Source organism: Haemorhous mexicanus, chromosome 12, assembly GCF_027477595.1.
Source record: "Haemorhous mexicanus isolate bHaeMex1 chromosome 12, bHaeMex1.pri, whole genome shotgun sequence".
NCBI lineage: Eukaryota > Metazoa > Chordata > Aves > Passeriformes > Fringillidae > Haemorhous > Haemorhous mexicanus.
In genome coordinates, this window is record NC_082352.1 from 1,771,884 (window position 1) to 1,790,715 (window position 18,832).

Consider the following 18,832-nt stretch of genomic DNA (forward strand, 5'->3'; position numbering starts at 1 on the left):
CACAGGCACAGGTGAGCCTGCAAATCCCCTCTGATCCACCAGTATCCACCGTGCCAGCCTGTGAGCACAGCCTGTTCCATCCGTGTGGCTGTGGAGCAGGGCAAGGAAGGATGCAACACGTGGCTCCTCCAGAATAAGAGTTGCATTCACTGCTGGAATAACCCTGGTACCTCTTTGTGAAGACATTCTGCTCATCCTCAGGCAGCCCATCCCTCTGCTCATTCCCCAAGGCAGCACTGGTACTGCTCTGGGACAGCACCATCCGGCCCTGGAGAACAAGGCTTTTATATTCTGTGGTTAATTAGCTCTGCCAATAACTCCAGGCAAAAGGGAAAAAAAAAATTGGCACAAAAGCTGCCACTATGCAAACAAAGAATTTGGAAGGAGGAAAGCTGATGAACAATGCATCCTTAGGAGGCTGAGGGACATAGAACGTAGCACAGTGGAACACTAAGTCATAAAATTGTTTAGGTTAGAAAAGTCCTGTAAGATCATCAAGTCCAACTGCTCTCCCAGCCTGCCAAATCTACCACTAAACCCTGTCCCCAAGTGCCACATCCGCAAGTCTTTGAGTGCTTGAGTCACCACTTCCCTGGACAGCCCTTTCAGTGAAGAAATTTTCTCTAATAGCCAATCTAAACCTCCGTTCATGCAGCCTGAGGCCATTTTCCCTTGTCCTGTTTCTTGTTACTTGGGAGCAGAGTCTGCCCCTTACCTGTCTACGACCTCCTGTCAGGGAATTGTAGGGAGCTCTAAGGAGAGGAGCCTCCTTTTCTTCAGGCTAAATAGCCCCAACCCGGCCCATGGCAACCTGGGTAAACAGCAAGAACCTTCTGTCTGCAGAGCTGGGGCTTGGAAAATTAAGGACACAGGCTGCTTCAGAGCATGGTTGAGAGTTGCCATTTGAGCTCAGAAAGGCCCTGGGACAGGGCTGGGTGTGCCATGAGCGAGGAGGATGGGACTGGAGCACAGACACAGCCCCATGCCTGGGGACCTGAGTGGCTGAACAGGGTGAGAAACAAGGACCCTGGTTGGGACAGCCCTGAGCAAACCCAGAAACACCCCAGAGACTGAGCTGAAAGCATGAGGTAACAGCACAGCAGAATGATTAGTACTGAAGGGCTAAGGGCTTAATTTTTGTAGGAATAGGGCTGTGGGACTAAGACAACACGTTTTAAGACAGGGTTTTGAGAGAGAACTAAAGGAGCAATAAAGGCCATCAAGAAATGAAACATGCAAAGGATTGCTTGAGAACATCTTTAGGGAGATGATGAGGAAGGAGGATAGTGCACATTAATTTGACAACAGTTTTGTCAAGAAATTGGTTTTGGACAGAAAATACAAGTATGTCCCAAAACCGATTTTATAGACCCAGTCCAAACATGTTGCCTTCAATGGACACCAGTCAATCTCCTGGTGATGGTGAAAGAATTACCATTTGGTTTTGTCATGGGAGCATGTCAGTACAAGTGAGCTCTGCCATAATTGACACCAAGCTGAGACCTGAGAGCTGTCAGAGGAGCTTTTCCCTTTTTCCCTTCTCTTGCTGATTCCAGCACCATGGCAGAGGGGATGACTTTTGTAATTCCCTTTTTTAAACTGCTGAGATCAGATTTTTTTGAATATAAAGGAAATGTGAAAGCAATTTCAATCTAATTAAGCATATACAATAGGTACCCATAATATTCTCCAGTCAAAGAGCATATTGATCTATAATGAAAGGTTTCATTAATTCCATTCAAGGACGCACGTTAACAAATGAGTGCAGTAACATCTGATCTGGAGAGAGCCTTGTATCTTCCCTTCCTTCTGCATTGAAATCTCAGCATAAACTAATCAGATTCTGCTATTATTTTTCTCATTTGTTCATCTTCCCATAGGATCTATGGATGGATGGTCCTTATCTGCAAACAAAATTGAAGCAAAACTCCTGCTGGAATCTGTATTTGTACCTCTGGCTAAGTCCCAAGGCTGATTACCTGAATAACCACTGTGGAATTAATTTCACCTATCTTAAACCATTTTAAAATTGAATCTCTAACAGGCTGTCTGTAGAAAAAGTCCAGTCAATGTCAATAAATAGTCCCTCGAACTGGGACAGGCCTTTAGCTGGATATGCTTCTCTGTATCCCAAAGACAACCTCCTCACTACAATCCTACCTACAGCCATCTGCCAGCCAGAGGAGAAGAGGCAGGACCTGCTTTTCCTGTTGGACACAAGAAAGAAGCAGTGCTCAAACCAAAATCAGCCCATGATGCTGATAAATGGCGACATTTGCAACATTTCCTTCAGCCACTGCAGTTCCCATTCCAGAGCTCCAAACCACCATGCCGTCTTTCCAGGAGAGCATTGCACAGGGAATGACAGCAGATCACACAGAGGAGGTGTGGGCGGGGAGGAAGGGCAGCCTGGAGTGGCTGCAGAGCTGCCCCACGGATTTCTGTCAGTGTTTGTGAGTTTACAGCCTGCCCAGGCCTCACCTTGGTATTCCCAGCACACACAGAGACAGGGAAAAGTGGATTTGCCACTCCCCATTTTTGCCTTTGGTGTCTCCCCACCTCCACAGCCCTGGGCTGGTGGTCCCTCCATGAAGGGCACATTGAACCAAGCTAAACTCAGTGTCACATTCACTGCTGAGAAATCTTTCTAAATACAATTGTCAGCTCTCTTCACAAAATGTTAGATGCCCCCCAAAAACCAGGCTGAGCTCTCCTGCTGCCAAGGAAGGCATGGAGAGCAGCAGGGGACCACACTGAGCCCTGCAGTTAGCATTTCCAGCTGCTTGAAACCTGGAGTCAGAATAAAATCAGTGTCAGACATAAATAAAGGAAGTTTATACATATTTTAAACAGTATTTTTTTTGCATATCCATGTATTTAGGTTAAGAACATCTGTGATAACAAATCTGTGAAACCAAAAAAAAAAGGTTTCTTTTCTACTGTGGGATTACAGAATCTGAAGTTTGTTTTTTTTTATATATGCTTATTGCTGGGTAAATTAACCCATTTTTTTGTTTGAAGATAAGTTGGCTGCTTTGTTTTCTAAGCATCTGAAGGGATACATGTACTCTGCTAGTTGAATAATTGTTCTAGGAAATTGTAAGTGTATAAATAAGGGTACGAAAGCTGCAAGTTTGAGTTGGACATTTGCATTGGGGTGCATGGAAAAGCCTGAACTGTGAACTTCAGGAACTGAACTGCAAAAAGCCTTTAGCAACTCAAAAGAATTTATCAGTACCCCATTTACTCACCAGCTTGAGCACATTTACACAGGGAATAGGAAAGGAGAAACTTCTTTCCTTTTCTTTGACCCTGTTTTTTGCAGCACCCCCCCCCAGCCCTGTTTGGCTTTGCCAACACACACTCTTCCCTTTCAGCTCCCTTTAACAGACCTGCAATTTCCTTCACTTTTCTTCTCACCTGGAAAATATTAGAGACTTAAGAGGCACATGAGTAGCATATTGCTATCTGCAGGAGCTGGGAGCACAGGAAGAAGCAGGAAAAGCAGAGGACTATAGGAAAGGATATTCCACAAAACCAGAGCGAAGATTTTTGTTCAAAATGCCCTTCAATTTCAGTGCCATTTTGCTAATGAATCAAAGCACAATTTGAATCCTATGTGGAAACATGAAAGGTGACCAGGATTGAAGGAGAGAAAAAAACCTTGTTCTTAATAATGCCAGAAAAAGGGAAAACTAATTAAAGCCACAATGCCAGCCCAGTGAGAAGACAAGTGTGTAAAAAGAGTATAACTAACAAAAGTGTTTTTCTTGTGGCAAGGAAGCAAGGCTTTTACACCATAAATAATGAACAGCTCAAAGCAGCTGCTACCTAAAGCCATTTCTTCCAATAACAAATGTCTTCCTTGTTTACTTGAAAAAGGTTAAAACAAAGGCAAAACCATTGAGGGTAAAACAAATATACACAAAACAACTGATACAGAATCTCCACTAAGTTAGCAGTGCAAACATTTTCCGGGGGTTAGACTTGAAGCATTGAAACCTGGAGGGAAAAGGAAATTTTGAAGTGGGAAGAGGATCACAGTAAAAACAAACTGAACTATGGAAATAATACAATCATAGAGGACTTGGGGGTGGTTTAAAATTTCAGACGTGTACATGGAGCATCTTGCAAGGCTGCAGGCTACACTGATAAACTGTCAGCTGGAAACACCTATCCCAAGTGGAACAGCTATTCCATAGAGATGAAAATCCCTCCTGTCAGCCAAAGCCAGGCATCCAGGCTCAGGCCACAGAACCAGCACCTTCCTGCCCACAGAAGACAACAGAATGGAGTCCAGTTTCATTGAGGCTGCAGTAGAAAACAGCTTATTTTTCTCCAGTGTTCAGAGACCTTATAAAGCTGTGTCTGTTTGCATTAAGGCTTTGGTGGGAGAGCTCCCCTCATGGCTTTGTCTTATAAAATCTGAGGATGTTTGGCAATACATGGACACTGAAACATTGCTGTCACTGAGCTTTGAGATCATCTTGCCCTCATACAATCCTCTGAATCTTTGGACCCTATTTTATTCAGTTTTATGATGTGGTAAGTGACTGTTGTGAATGCAGCAGCATTCTGACCATCATCCCATTTCCTCAGCTCTGCTGGGAGGCAGGACTGGGCTGGTCAGCTTTTCTGTCCTGAGGGTCTCTCAAGCCTGGGAGGTTTCCAGAAGCACTGGGACACTTTTGGTTGCCTTGAGTTACACACTTGGCCCACACAGGGATCAAGCCCCAGCTGGGTGATTTTGACCACACTGAAGTAGATTATCACAGAGAACATTATTTGTAAGGACAGTAATTCAAAAATGCTCTGTACTAAAGGGTCTGCTGACCAGTGTAGATTCACAACTGTGAACTATTTATAGCTTCAACCCAGTATCCAAAAATTACAGCACAAAGAATCCAAGGGAAAAAAAAAGGCTTGCATGGGTGAGTCAGACTGACCTCATAAACTTTTTAACGTATAAATGTCTTCTGCTAATAAGTTCTTTAGAAACGCAGATACTAAAATTAAATTTCTCATTTAGACAAGGCAGTATTTAGTTAGGAACTTGAGGCTCATTTATTTCTGATGCCGTGCATTAAAAGAAAGAAATGCATTTTTTTATGTGTATGAACACACAATAAGGGACAGGCTGGGAATGAGAGGCTGGGGAGAACCCATGAGAAGGGACCTGGGGGTCCTGATGGATGGCCAGGTGGATCTGAGTCAGCAATGGAGGAACCAAATGATCCTTTTGAGTCCCTTCCAATGCAGGATATTCCAAAATTCCATGGTTCTATGATTCCAACCAATTGTAAGGCACTGCCTGCACAGGCTGCCAAGCAGGATAACACCTCTGAATATATTCCTCTAATGTAGTCAACTCATAGCTTATTAATTTATCTTGTTAGAAAACAAGTTAAAAAAAATCACTGCATCTTCCTAGAGAGCACGCACAGCTTGTACACACATCTGACAGTAAGACATAGTACAGCTAAATAGCTGCTAATAATCATGTCTTTTCATTCCAGGTCTGAAAGACAGTTATTTGGTGCAGGATGTGCTGCACAATTAAGGATTGACTATTTCTTCCAAAATCTAAGAAAAAATATATAATCTTCACAATGTTTCATTTTTTTCCATTTTCCTGTTTTGTCTGGAGAAATCACATTTGATTTTTTAGCATGTACTTCTGCTGGCAATATTCTTTCTGTGTGTATTGGGCACACCAACCATGAGTTTGTGAACAGCCCTGGCTGTGCTCAGGAAGATTTAAAGGCGAGTGCTGTCCCTGTAATCCCCTGCTCAGCCCTCTGTGCTGAGGGACACCAGGCAGTCATGCTTATCTAGCACAAAGATCTTTCTTCATTGAATGCCCACAGCTTGAGATAGTCAATCTCGCCCAGCGAGGCATCGAGGCATCCAGTATTTCAGATTGTTCCTGCTGATTTCCATCCATGTCCCCTCACTATTCCCAGCACCAGGAGCTGGGAGCCACTTATCTCTCCACACAAGGCCATAATCAAAGGCATTTTCATGTCTGTATATGAATAGCCATGATCCAAGACACCAACCACGCTCGAGTTCAGTAAACAGCTATAAATTGTGCATAGACTAGCAAAATAATGGCAAAATTATGAAGTTTTATCCATAAATCATGTGCTGTCACTGCTTTCACATCTATCTGCTACTGGAAAAAAACATGGTGGCTTTAATGGAGTAAAAAAGTTATAAAAAGAAAGATGTTCGCTTCACTATTTAAAGTCCCCAAGATTATAATTCTTTATTATTGATTTTATCAGGAGATAAAAATATAACAGACTTTGGAGTTTGTCAGATGAGTCACAACTGAAACATCAGATGATTCACACAATAATCAATCATAAAACAAGAAAACAATCTTAGTTATTAAACTTGTTAAAAAAAATGAAATGGCACCTCTTTACTATAAATCTGCCACAGGGTTTAAAATCTCATTGATCACACAGCTCAATCTTTTTAAAATCCTGTGTATAATATGGTATCATTTTGCTTGAGCCCAGATAATTATTTGAAGAGTCTGCTGGGTTTTTTTTTTTTTCTATTTTCCAATAATATAAATGAAATATTGAATAGCATTTTTAGTTCCATGTACAAGCAAGTCAGGGGTCATAAATCCCACTCAGAGAAGAGATGCCTGAAAATAACAGGCAGGAAGCTCAGCCATCTATTTGCCTTTAATTCTCACCCAGATAGATCATCTAACAAGCTTCTGTGGAAAAACATGGTGTCCTTTGGGCATCTATAAGAAATTATGAGAATGCTTTTCTGTTGCTTGGTCATTTGCTGATTTTGGTTATTTTTTCCTTATAAGTGGTGATATTTTTAGTTTTAAGAAAAAAAAATCAAAAAAACCAACCTACAAATCTTCTGGCAATTTCACAGAGGAGATGTGTTGCTGTTTGCTTTCCATTTTTCAAAATCAGGAGGTAGATTAACACAAATGCTTAATCAAACAACGTCAGGGTTTTTTCCAAGTGAAATGTTGTGGGTGCTAAGAAATCATGAAAAACATGCCCAAACTGTGCTGCCACACTGTCAAATGCAACCAGGAGACAAACACATTCCATCTGAGAAGCCAATGCACCCTTCCTCCTAATTTAATCAACAAAGAAAGTAAACCTACGCATTTAAAAAAGAAACAAATGGGAATTTGCGCATGGACTAGGCCTCCTCGGCCTCTGTTCAGGTTATACAACACAAAGCAACGCTTCACAGGAGCATTTCATACAATTTAACACAGTTGAATGGCTCTTTCCTAGGAGTATTGGAGAAAATTACATATGTTCTGGATCTGCAGAGCCCTTAATCCATGGAAAATGCTTTCATTTCCATAAGACCTACTCAGAGAAAGCCTCATCTTTCTCCATTTTCCACCGCCGCTGTGTAGGAATGTGCAAGGAGCCCTCACTAAACTGTTTAGCATCTAGATGAACTCATTTCCATGGAAAGCAGCACCTGCAATGCTCTCCAATGCAGAAACCTCTAAGGGGTTCCCTGTAGCTGCTTCAGCTTTAGGGATGTATTGATTACTGTGACTCTCCGTAGCTTTCCCAAGCATCTTGGAGAGGGGTGGCCTCCTGCAGCTTTTCAGGATCCAGTGGATGTTCTCTGCCATTGCTGCCTGCTCAGTGCTCCACACCAGGCACTGAGACCTGTCCTGAAGGGACCCAGATACTGACCCAATTTCAAGACCATACCCACAAGATGTTGAAATGAACCAGTGCCTACTTTCCTAAGCTTTTAAAAGTCAGTTATTTCAGTGTAGTCCCATGTGGACTTGTGCAATGAAGTCCTGGACCTGGCAGCATGCCCTGGGCTGAGCCCAGCATGGGCAGCAGGGGAGGGGATTCTGCCCCTCTGCCCCTCAGGTGAGACCCCACCTGCAGAGCTGCCCCAGCCCTGGGACCAGCACAGCAAGGAGCTGGAGCTGCTGCAGAGAGCCCAGAGGAGGCACCAGGATGAGCAGAGGGATGAAGCAGCTCTGCTGGGAGGAAAGGCTGGCACAGCTGGGATTGTTCACCTGCACAGGAGAAGCTTTGGGGTGAGCTCAGTGTGGCCTTGCAGGGCCTGAAGGAGCTGCAGGAAAGATGGAGAGAGACAATTGCCAAGGGCTGGAGGGACAGGAGCCAGGGAATGGCTCCCACTGCCAGAGGGCAGGGTTGGATGGGATATTGGTAATGAGGAGTTGTTCCCTGGCAGGGTGGGCAGGCCCTGGCACAGGGTGCCCAGAGCAGCTGGGGCTGCCCCTGGATCCCTGGCAGTGTCCAAGGCCAGGTTGGACACTGGGGCTGGGAGCAGCCTGGGACAGTGGGAGGTGTCCCTCCCATGGCAGGGGTGGCACTGGAGGGGCTTTAAGGTCCCTTCCCATCCAAAGCATTTTACCACTCTATGATTTTTATGGTGTCACGATAAGGTACACAGAACTGTACTATAGGCCTACATGTTTTCCTTTTTAGTTTGACAGTGCAGCTTGGCATTATTTTGAAGATCTAATTGGACTGCACTACTTGTGGTTGAACATAGTATTTGAAAGTTTGACTCAAGAATACCAGAAACAGAGAATTTAAATACAGTATTGATAAATAACATCCCTTTTTCCCTAGGAGTTACACGTTTATACATTTAAAGCCTGGATCTAGTGACATTTTTGACTTTTAATTGTAATATTGAAATTAATAATAATGATGGTTACAATTGTCCAACAAAACCAAGGTTAGAAAAATATGCCTGAATGTTCGAACCTCATGAACATGTAGTGAAAAGAGAGATTAATTTTCTTTCATTGCTGTGATTCATGCAATTAAATTAATACTGTTCCCATACCATTTCAATATCTGTTCTGTTGGAAAGGTAACTGAAAAAGACTCTATATGAGAATTGCAAAATAAAGAGGCAAAATAAATGGGACAAAGAAGTTAGATGTCCTGGGGTGACTTTGTGATGCATGTATCCCCATTTATCTGTTTAGCCCAGAAATAAGTTTTGCGTCTTTAAGACTGGTTCTGAGAGCAAAGCAGGGGGAGAGAAGGCACACCCCATGAGCTGAGCTGTGGTTCTTCCTGTATGATTGTGGAGAAAACATGAAGAAAAAGATGGAAAATCTACTGCTGCTCTGGCACGTCAGGTGCGAGAATTGAAGGAAGACAGGGCTCAGAGAGGGAGTTCCACTGAAAGGAAAGCAGCTCCAGTTGCCCACAGCCGAACTGCCAGGTATGATGATGATGATGACATGTCCGATCCCCTTGAAGGAACCTCCAAACACATCCTGGCACATCCACAAAAATATAAGGCCTTTGTCAACACTGGTGCACAGTGCATGCCAATCCCATCAAGACACGTGGGGGCAGAACCTGTTTCTATTGCTGGTGTGACAGGGAGATCACAGCAATTGACCGTGTTGGAATTTGAAGTGGGCCTGACTGGATTAGTGGAAGAAACATCCTATTGTGACTGGCCCAGAGGCCCTGTGTGTTCTGGGCATAGACTTCCTCCGAAGCGGATATTTCAAAGACCCAAAGGAACTCAGGTTGTCATTTGGAATAACTGCTGTGGAGACAGAGAACATTGAGCAGTTGAACACTTTGCCTGGACTATCAGAGAACCCATCTGCAGTAGAACTTCTGAAGGTGGAAGAGCAGCGAGTGCCAATTCGACTGTGCACCGCCGGCAGTATTGGACAAATCGAGATGCCATGATCCCCATTCACAAAATGATCCGTGAACTGGAGAGCCAAGGGGTGGTCAGCAAGACCCACTCACCCTTCAACAGCCCCATCTGGCCTGTGTGTAAATATGAAGGAGAATGGAGATTGACTGTGGACTACCGTGCATTGAATGAAGTGACTCCACCACTGAGCGCTGCTGTGCCGGACCTGCTGGAACTCCAGTACGAGCTGGAGTCCAAGGCAGCGAAGTGGTATGCCACCATTGACATTGCCAATGCATTTTTCTCCATTCCTCTGGCAGCAGACTGCAGGCCTCAGTTTGCTTTCACCTGGAGGGGCGTGCAGTACACCTGGAACCGACTGCCCCGGGGTGGAAGCACAGCCCCACCATCTGCCATGGACTAACAGACTGCACTAGAAAAGGGTGAGGCTCCAGAACACCTGCAGTACATCGATGACATCATTGTGTGGGGGAACACAGCAGTGGAAGTGTTTGAGAAAGGAAAGAAAATCATCCAGATTCTGCTAGAAGCTGGTTGCGCCATCAAGAAGAGCAAAGTCAAGAGAGCAGATCATGAGATCCAGTTCCTGGGAGTAAAGTGGCAAGATGGACAGCGTCAGATTCCCACTGAGGTCATCAATAAAATCACATCAATGTCTCCACTGAAGACATTGTGTTCTTTCCAGCAAGAAGGAATCACAAGCTTTCCTGGGTGCCATAGGCTTTTGGAGAATGCACATTCCTGAGTACAGTCACATCGTGAGCCCTCTCTACCTGGTCACCCGCAAGAAGAACAAGTTCCACTGGGGCCCTGAGCAGCAACAAGCCTTTGCCCAGATCATGCAGGAGATCGCTCATGCTGTAGCCCTTGGCCCAGTCAGGACAGGACCAGAGGTGAAGAACGTACTCTACTCTGCAGCCAGGAGCCATGGTTTGTCCTGGAGCCTTTGGCAGAAGGTGCCTGGGGAGACTTGAGGCCGACCACCGGGATTTTGGAGTCGAAGCTACAGAGGGTCTGAAGCCAACTACATGAAATTGGTGTTTCTGCCTGGTTTCGAACTGAAAACACCACATTAGAGAACATGATTCATTATTTACTGATGTCACAAGTCTTCAGGTCAATCTCAAAAAAAGAAAACAAACCTTTTGGCAGGTAAAGATGAAGAAACAAGAGCATAGGATTCAGAAACTTTCCCACTTGTTCCCTCAAGGAACTAAAACATAAGGAGGCCATGCCAGATTCTGTTCTTGTGCCATAAATCAAAAATAACACTATTGGCTTACTTAGATTTTACATTGACTTCAGGAGAGTTACTTTGAATTTACATCACTGTAGGATCAGGATGAAACTGCTGAGAGGATATTAAAAGGAGATTAAACATGATCTTAAACAGTGATTTCCCAGGAGATCCAAGGATTTTCAATTTGCAAGATTTTACAACTGTCTGAGAGTTGGATAAATTTCAAATGCAGTTGTTGATAAGAGCATTTGCAGCTGCCAAAAGAACCTGTTTTAAGGACTTGGAAGTTGGCAGAAGAGCTGAACATCCTGGGAGAGTGTAACAGAACAAGGGAGGCTGTGAGGGAAGGGAGATCTGAGAGCATTTCTGGGTGCACAGAGGCATTCCTGGATTAATTCTACTCAGATATTGGATGGATTTATGCTCTGGTCACTTATTCAGTAAAAATTTGAGTCTAGGTTTAAAGCACAGATATCAGATTTTGATATCATTCAGCTGCCTGTCTTCTGTTCAAGACAGACTCGTGCTGAAAGAACTCAGAAAACTTTTAAATACTTTGGTCTGGGTCGTTTTGCTTTTTCCCAGGCACAAGACTAATATTCAGCATTTCCATGTCTGAGTGTTGATTTCAACCTTGATGCCTCATCTAGCTTTACCTTCATTCGTTAAACAGGATTTCTACTGAATTTAATGGAAAAAGTAATTTTTGTCTGAAACTTGTGCCCTGGGGTCTCTTCAGGTGCAATTTCCAGGGAGCTCTCAGACCATCAGAGAGAAGAGTGCAACAATTCAATCTGTAATTCTTGAAACAGAGTATGAGTTTCATTTCACTCAAATTAATTTCTCATCTGCCATAAGAGGACACCATATCCATCTTCTCATACTTTAAAAGTCATAGGCTCGGTTGATAAATTTTCCTGAATAAATGAGAACCTCAAAACACTGATAAACAAAGAATGAAGCCTGGTTTGGTGCTGGTCTTTGGGTAAGAGATATAAGAAGAAATTATTGCTCCACTCTAAAACTGTGTGTGCAGTTCTGAGCATTGCATGTCCTGTAAATTTCCATATGTACCCATGTACAAACTGCCCAGAAATCAAGCTGAACAGATCTACAGAGGCTTTTTGAGCCCAACTGTAATGGTTCTGTACACCAGAGAATTGAATAAAACACACACAAAGCAGATATACAAAATTTTTTGTGCCTTTAACCCTGAAAATCAAGCACTGTAAAGCACCCTCTTCAGAGATGTGCTGTAGTAACTAAAGTATGCAGATTTTAAAGATACCAGGAGAATAATTTTAAATAAACTAAACTACATTACAGACATGATACATTAAACATGAAACATTATATAATGGGCTAATTTGAAGAAGTCTCTGAATCCTACTGGCCTTAAATTTGGCTGAGGAAAATCCTTAAAGAAAGCATCTTCTGTAATTCACAAGTGATTTTTTTTACTGTTTTTGTTTTATGATGCAACAGTGACCTAGTTCAAATTTTATACAATTATGTAGGGCTTTTTCTGGAATAAAAATGGATCTGATATAAACATACAAGTAAAATATTTTAATTTTATTGCCCAGACCAATTACAGCATGAAATCAGACAAAAAGGGGGCAGAGCCTGCTGTAAAACATCAAAGAAAGTATTCAGATGCCAATGGAACATAATTCTCCAGAAACAAATCTGCCACTAGGAAATAGAAAAAGGAATTTTTCATTTGTTTTAATAAAAAATTCCAACAAGAGTATGGCAGGTACTGGAGCCTGTCCCACGTGATTTTCCTGAGTAATCCATTAAATGTCATTATTTCTGCATTGCTTCCAGTCGTGTCCACGGCCTCCATGCATTTCCCCTCCCTGTCCCAAATCCAGCTGCCCTCGTGGCACCTGGTGTCTTACCTCTCAAAGCATTCAGTGTCAGCTTTTCCAATTAAAACCCCAATTAACAACAGGGGTGTTCCTTTTCAGCACAAAATATTCAGTGCCTTGTGCAATTTGGCCCTGAATTTGCATGTGCTTTTCTCAGCCTCTGTTTAAATTGTTAATTTCCATAATGGATTTACTTGTTTTCTTTGTTGCTAGTCAAAATATTAATCTGAAATTTTAGCAAAAAATGATTGATAAATTGACATTAAATCCAGTGTGCAAAGAGGATTGAGACAAATGGAAAAGGGAAACATTTTAGACAAGTCAGAGCATTGTTTTAATATATTTTAAACAAAATGTGTGAAAATGGTATTTATAAATGTAAATTAAAACAAGATGTAACTAAATTTCTCAGATCTAAGAGCACATTAGAACATTTAGTTCAACTGTAAATACATTTTGGGAGTTTCATTTCAAACAGAAAAAAAATGCCTAAATTGTTTCATTGAGTGACCAAAATGGAAAAAAACAATTCTCAGTTTAAAGAAGGTTTATGGGAACACCTATAAATGTTGGTAACAAGTAATATGATAATGACATGCACAGAAATAGTCCACTGAACTTGTAAATTATGAAATTCACTGGTTCGATAAAAAAGTATTTCCATGACCTTTGTTCCCCAGGATCTTATGGATAGGTTCTCATGTTAATGTACCCAGTATAAATGCATTTTTATAATTTACATACTCCCAGAAATAAAAAAAGAACAGCCTATTTTTACCTATCTCTATACATATTAAACAACTAAAAGGCAGTGAAATGTGAAAAGGCAGCAGCTAAAATGTGTAAAACCAAACCGTTATAAAGATATATCAAGACTGAGCACCAATGTCACCCTATTGATGGTGCAGATTACAAGGCATCTGAGGACTGATGAAGATGGCAAAGTGAGGGTCTATCAAAAGCAATTCCATGTTCAAGATAACGAGGTCATCTCTCCGTTGTGCATTTTTGGGATGGAGTTAACAGAAAAACTCATTGAGGGTCAAAATGCTATATTGCAACCCAAGTCCTTGAAAGCAGCTCTTTGAGAACCTGTGCATCCAAATGGCAAAGAGAGGGGGTCAGATAATCCATGCTTATAAAATGCTATATTACAAGCAAAGTAGAGAAATGTGTAAAAGTTAGAGGAAAATTTGAGTATTAAGTGCTGTTCCCAACTACATGGTATGGTTCTTCCACAGAAAACAAAACCACTGCATTGGTTTGTAGTATCCATGAGCTGCACTCAGAAAAAAAAAATTGCTTCCTTTGTTAAAAATAGAGCTTTCCCCAATGACAGAATTAGAAATTCCGTGGGCAAAACCCAGGACAGCCCTTAAATACGGGGCTGACCTGGGTATGCTGATGGTGGCTGAGATCTGGGAAGAGACAACACCTCAGTGCATGGAAGAGAGACTGAAAGAGAGGAAATTTAGATGGAATATTTGTAAGGAATTCCTCCCTGGCAGCGTGGGCAGGCCCTGGCACAGGGTGCCCAGAGCAGCTGGGGCTGCCCCTGGATCCCTGGCAGTGCCCCAGGCCAGGTTGGACACTGGGGCTGGGAGCAGCCTGGGACAGTGGAAGGTGCCCCTGCCATGGCAGGGGTGGCACTGGATGGGATTTAAGGTCCCTTCCAGCCCAAACCATGCTGTGGTTCTGTGACTCTGAGTCACACATCTTTTTACTAAAGATGAAGACTTTTTGTCCAGAGAAATAAAATTTTCCAAAGTATTTTTTGAATTTTTTTGGAATACTTGCAGTGGAAAGAGGAAAGAAAACTTGCAAGTCTAATCAGATTCCCAGCCATTTTAATCCACAGAATGATGATCGACATCAAGGAAAGGGAAGAATTACTAATTTAAATTAAATTACATCTAATGAATCTACAGGCTTGCCAATGTATTAAAAACTTACGCACTGCCACATTAACAAACAAAATGCCATAACTCCATGAAACAAAAATGCTAAAAATTGGTCTCGAAAACGAGGCAGCTCTAATGAGACTTGTCATTTATGCCCTTCACACAAGGTGTGAGTCATCACCTTTGTAAAACACTTTGAAAGCCTGATATGAAAGGTGCCAAAGCACCACCACGAGGATCCAGAGGGGTGTCATCATTGCCATGGGATGTGGTGGCTCAGCAAAGGGTACTTTCCACAGCAATTAATTTGGGATTTTAATCCTCACTCAGTCCTGGGGGAAGCTGCTACTGCCATCAGATCCAAACCTGTCTCCAGGGAGGGAAACTGTCAGGAATAAACCCTCTCTCCCCAGCCCCAAGTCTGCTAAACAGAGAATTGGATCTGAATTAGAGCTTAGCAGGGTGCAGCATCAATTCAGCATCCAGCTCCTTGGGCAGCAGCTCCAGCTCTGGAGCTCCTCTCCTGCAGGACACTGGGCAGACAATTCCAGAGCTCCTCTCATCCAGGACAGTGGGCAAATCATCTGCCTCTTCTGAGTTCATGCAAATGCTGTTCCAAAGAATACTGCTCAGAGAGTGAAAAAAAAAAAAAAAAAAAAAAAAAAAAAAAAAGCAAAAAAAAGCAAATGCATAATATGCAAAAGGGAAAGCTAATTTCTTTTTAATTTATTTTAACATCCCCCTGAATACAGCAATAGTTTAACTTCAGAGTTGCACTGAATACCTTCAAAATTTCTTCAGTATCAGCTGAGGATTAAGGTTTTTTTTGTCATTCTAGGCAGAAGCATAGGCTCACTTTGACGTCTGTGTCATTAAAATAACAGGGCTGTGCTGCTGTTGAGGGAGAGATTGTGGCTCCATACATCAACACCAACTCACCCCCTGTGACACAGCAGCAGGATTTCCACAGCCAGAATCTGCCCAGGCAGAGGAATCTGTGGGAAGCTTTGCAGGAGCCCCAACGAGCCCAAGCTCTGCCTTTTGCCACTGCTGTTTCCTGCTGATGAAATATTAATGATTCTTTGCAAGGTTCAGCTATGCTGTGCTGGTGATGTCGCTTTTACACACTTATCTGTAAGTAAGCAAATGACATCCATGGTTAAAAGGTTACATTTTTTACTGATCTTAAGCTACGATCTGACAGATGTTACTTTCTTTCCATAGGCGCTGTTTTTGGCAGCACACCTTAGAGGAATTGCCCTGAAATTATTTCCTGCTTTGGTTCATTAGAATATTCAACAAGTGAATAAATTTATAAATCATAATTAACTTCTCCTTTCTGTTTTGTTTCTCTCTTGAATTGCTCTGCATTTGTTTGTTACAGTTTTGGGGCAGAGAGAAAATATGTCTATTAAAGATTTTGGAAGTCTTCTGGAAAAAAAGTAACTTTTATTGATTGCTGCTGAAGGAATTTGTTCCTGCGTGGAGAGGATCAAGCTATCCTTGTCTTTCTCCAGTTAAACCCAAACCAGTCTGCAAACTTCTGCAGCAGAACAGTCACATACGGGGCCTGGCCCAAATTGCACCTCTGGCTGTTAATTCTGCTGTTAACTCACAGAACAGTTTTGAAGTCAATGGAGCTGTGCCAGTTTTAATGTGCAGAATATTCTGCCCATTATTTCTGACACCCCACAATTACAGAACAGCTCTGCCAGGCTCCTTGTTTTTATATCCAGAAACAGTTTATTTAAATCAAGTGTATTGCATTGTCCAACTCTTTAAAAAAGGCTTAAAAGGCCAAGGGAGTAGAAAGAGTAGATCACTATATTACTTACAATAGGGAGGTGGAAGAGCTTAATTTTGATGTAAATTCCTCTAAGGAATGATGGCTTCATTTTGCCTTGATAACATTCAAGGTGTCCGTAATTCTTTGTGGAAACAACATTTCAGATATACAGAGAAGCTTTCCATAAGAGTACACTGGAAACCAGCAGGTTTGTTACTTTTAATAGACTAGCTGAGTAGTTTGGGAGCAGTTTCTTTTCCTTTTGCTTTTTTTTCTGATGGCTTGGGAAATCAAAGGACACACAAGCAACGAACAAAGGGTGTGGGGCTGCTCTTCCTCCTGACCCTGCCTGGCCAGCAGAGCAAACTTGGCCAGAGCTGCTCATCATCCTGAAGGATGATCAGCACGGTGCTAATCCTGTCTGCTAAGTGGTGATCGCAGTGCTAAACCCCTCAGACAGAGGAAATCAAGGATTGTGCTCCTGGGGTCATTCAGTTCCACAGCTCTACACCGCAGACATGCAACTGTCTGCCACAGTCTGCCTCTGCTGGCCTGCTGAAGGGACTGCTGACAGGAAAGCACAGGGCTGAAGCTTTCTAAACATGATTCCCACAGACAATGCAAAATTTAAACACGTCTCAAATCTATCTATGCCCTGTTTCCCTCGAATGAGGGCAAATCAGCCTCCAGCCCTGCAGCACAAACCCTGCTCCCCTCCCACGAGACCAGGACACAACACCTGGGACACACTCAATGGCTCAGGATCAGAGGAGACCACACCAACACTGTTGGGAAGTTTTGCCAGAGGTGCCAACTGCTTGTAATTCCCATCCTTGTACCCAGGAAGCAGCAGTGGGTTCTTGGCTTGCAGACCAGCTCTCTATGTAAAGACCACAGGGTTCACAGGGAAATGATGGGATTTAGAGCAACATTGGCTCTCCCTGACTACTGATTTGGATCATTCCCCTGGTTCAGAAAATAATTTCTCTTCCTGTGCTGCTGTTCTTCAAGTCACCACTTAACTCATTTGCATTTTTGCCCCTGGCAAAGAGAAATATTCTGGTTCTTTCTATGTTGATCCTTTTCTGTCTCCAGTTCACAATGTGATTATAAAAATTCAGTGTAAGTAAGTGTTGATCCTCCAAGAAAACTTCACCTGAAACATTGTCCAGGAAGCCAAAGAAAACAATATAAAGTGAAAGGAAAGGTAGAGAGGGAAGCATTAGCTGCTTCTGTTCAAAGCCCAGACTGCCTGAAAGAATCCAGTGTGAATATAACATTGAAGTGACCTACAGAAACCATAAACACTTGATGTTTGATTCACAAAAGAGAAGAAACCTAGGTAAGACATCAAATACCATAAAAAACAGCAGAGAATAATAGCTACAAGGAATGTACAAAGGTGAAAGAAGAGAGATATTACAAAAATCCTGAAACAAAAAGGTGCTAATTGCCATTCATCTTAAAAGTAGGCAATTTTCCAAGGCACTGTAACTAGCCCTCATCTTCCTGTTAGATGAAAGAATAATATTTCAGGTAGAACACTTCAAATACAAAGCAAAATCACCCGACTCAAACCTCAAGTAAGAAAAAAATTCCCCCAGAATATTCTGCGTAAATTGCACCAAAACTCACTGGATTTGTAAAAGCAAAACATGAGAGCCCAGTTCAGTGTTTAATCATTGCAGCATCCTGTCAGTAATGACTTAGTGAGCAGGTAAATGTGATTATTTGTACCATTTAGCACAACTGTCTGGAGATACAGAAAATATTGTTTAAGGACTCCCAGGGCCTGTTCTGTTCTGGTTCACCAGACACTATCACTTTAAAACAGAAAAGTTTGCTTTTAAACTAGGGGTTTATTTACTGTTAAATTAAGCACATCAGAACACACTTTCTGCTTGATTATTAGGTATCATCCTCACTCAGCCAACAGAAATTTGCAGGGATATCTATTCCCAGCTGTTCACATTGCAGCCATGGAAATATGCAGCATGTAGAAGATCTGGAGCTCTTCCTCTACCTTTAGAGCCCGAATTGAGTGGCTGAAATTGCTCCTTTGACTCAGAAAACATGGGCTAGAGTTCACTCTTGGTGGCTCATTGGAGAAGGTTTTAGGGGCCTGTGGAGCAGGACTAACTCCACCCCACCAGGCTCTTCCCAGTGGTCACACACTCCAACGTCTTCTGACAGAACTGGCTGGGCTTTCACCCACAGATGCTTTGAACACAACAAGAGTATGTTTGGATAATGTTTGAAGTCAAATATTCCAATAGGTTAAGTCCAGCAGAATTAATGATCTACATTAGTAAATCACACACTCATGTCTGTGCTGGTT